The sequence below is a fragment of the Condylostylus longicornis genome, unplaced genomic scaffold (assembly GCF_029603195.1).
Source record: "Condylostylus longicornis isolate FDR11 unplaced genomic scaffold, ASM2960319v2 ptg000325l, whole genome shotgun sequence".
Lineage (NCBI taxonomy): Eukaryota > Metazoa > Arthropoda > Insecta > Diptera > Dolichopodidae > Condylostylus > Condylostylus longicornis.
In genome coordinates, this window is record NW_026578288.1 from 92,501 (window position 1) to 95,000 (window position 2,500).

Genomic DNA, 2,500 nt, shown 5'->3' on the forward strand with positions numbered 1-2,500 from the left:
TTTATAAAACTCTAAACGGTGGATCACTTGGCTCATGGGTCGATGAAGAACGCAGCTAACTGTGCGTCATCGTGTGAACTGCAGGACACATGAACATCGACATTTTGAACGCATATTGCAGTCCATGCTACAGAGTATATAAATTTATTAAAAAATTTAATACTGCATGGACTACATATGGTTGAGGGTTGTAAGAATAATTTAATAAAGTTGCTTATAATATAATTTTAAATTATATTATTTATAGCACATGATATATTACTGGTAGGAATACCATAATATTAAAATTCAATTATATATATTTTACTTATATTATAAAATATAATAAAAAAATAAGTATATCCTAGTATTAATAAATTAGTATTAATACATTAAAGAGGAAAACTTATATAAAATTATATTATTTATAATATAAACAATACAGTAACTTATATATATTTAGTTTTCAACTAAAAAGAAAAATTAAAAATATTCTTAAAAACAACCTCAACTCATATGAGACTACCCCCTGAATTTAAGCATATTAGTTAGGGGAGGAAAAGAAACTAACTAGGATTTTCTTAGTAGCGGCGAGCGAAAAGAAACTAGTTCAGCACTAAAGGATTTTGTTTATACAAATATCCGATGTAGTGTATGGAATATCTATATTCTAATATGAGAAATTAACAGTCTAAGTCCTTCTTAAACGAGGCCATTTACCCATAGAGGGTGCTAGGCCCGTATGACGTTAATGATTATTAGAAGATATTTCCAAAGAGTCGTGTTGCTTGATAGTGCAGCATGCAGATAAGTGGGTGGTAAACTCCATCTAAAACTAAATATAACCATGAGACCGATAGCAAACAAGTACCGTGAGGGAAAGTTGAAAAGAACTCTGAATAGAGAGTTAAATAGTACGTGAAACTGTTTAGAGGTTAAGCCCGATGAACCTAAACATCCATGAAATATGAAAAATTCAACATTATAAATATTATATAATTATATAATAATGATGGTGTGCAATTTTTTCATATATGGACATTGCAATCTGTTAATAAATATATATTTATCATAAGATATATTTAAAAAGTTTATTTTATATATGAAAATTTATTTTCTATATAATATAATTTAAATATTATCGGATAAATAATTGACAGATAAAAAATCAATATAATGCGTAAATTATATATTATTATAATTTTATAATATTATATTAATTTATATATTAATATAATTATTATATGCATTAATATGATTAGCAATGCTATAGATTTAGGATACCTTCGGGACCCGTCTTGAAACACGGACCAAGGAGTCTAACATGTGTGCAAGTCATTAGAATTTATTTTAAATAAAATCTAAAGGCGTAATTAACTTAACTGTTAATATGGGATTAAATTATATATATAATTTTATATATATAATATCAATCCTGGGGCGTTCTATATAGTTATGTATATAAATAATTTTTAATTATTTTTTATACCTCTAACTAGAACGTACCTTGAGCATATATGCTGTGACCCGAAAGATGGTGAACTATACCTGATCAGGTAGAAGTCAGGGGAAACCCTGATGGAAGACCGAAACAGTTCTGACGTGCAAATCGATTGTCAGAATTGGGTATAGGGGCGAAAGACCTATCGAACTATCTAGTAGCTGGTTCCCACCGAAGTTTCCCTCAGGATAGCTGGTGCATAAAAATATTATATAAAATAATCTTATCTGGTAAAGCGAATGATTAGAGGCCTTAGGGCCGAAACGACCTTAACCTATTCTCAAACTTTAAATGGGTAAGAACCTAAACTTTCTTGAATGAAGTTTTAGGTTATGATATATTGTGCCCAGTGGGCCACTTTTGGTAAGCAGAACTGGCGCTGTGGGATGAACCAAACGTGACGTTACGGTGCCTAAATTAACAACTCATGCAGATACCATGAAAGGCGTTGCTTGCTTAAAACAGCAGGACGGTGGACATGGAAGTCGTAATCCGCTAAGGAGTGTGTAACAACTCACCTGCCGAAGCAACTAGCCCTTAAAATGGATGGCGCTTAAGTTGTATACCTATACGTCACTGTTAATGTAAATGATTTATATTACATTATTAATGTATATAAATTTAGAAACATTAACAAGTAGGTGGGTACAATGGTAGCGTAGAAGCATCTTCCGTAAGGATGTGTGGAGCTGCCATTGGTACAGATCTTGGTGGTAGTAGCAAATAATCGAATGAGACCTTGGAGGACTGAAGTGGAGAAGGGTTTCGTGTGAACAGTGGTTGATCACGAGTTAGTCGGTCCTAAGCTTAAGGCGAAAGCCGAACAAAATTTAAGGTTTTATCCCCATTGATAATATAAAATACCTTAAATTAAATAAGCGAAAGGGAATACGGTTCCAATTCCGTAACCTGTTGAGTATACGTTTGTAATAAATATGGTCATTATGATCATCCTGGTAACAGAAACAATCATAGAGAAGCCGTCGAGAGGTATCGGAAGAGTTTTCTTTTCTGTTTTAT

General features: G+C 32.0%; 2 pseudogenes; both read left to right on the plus strand.

Annotated features, from left to right (window-relative positions):
• Window positions 1-7: 7 nt before the first annotated feature.
• Window positions 8-191, plus strand: LOC129616910 (5.8S ribosomal RNA; annotated as a pseudogene).
• A 290-nt stretch (window positions 192-481) lies between these two features.
• Window positions 482-2,500, plus strand: part of LOC129616934 (large subunit ribosomal RNA) — a 4,023-nt pseudogene continuing 2,004 nt past the window's right edge.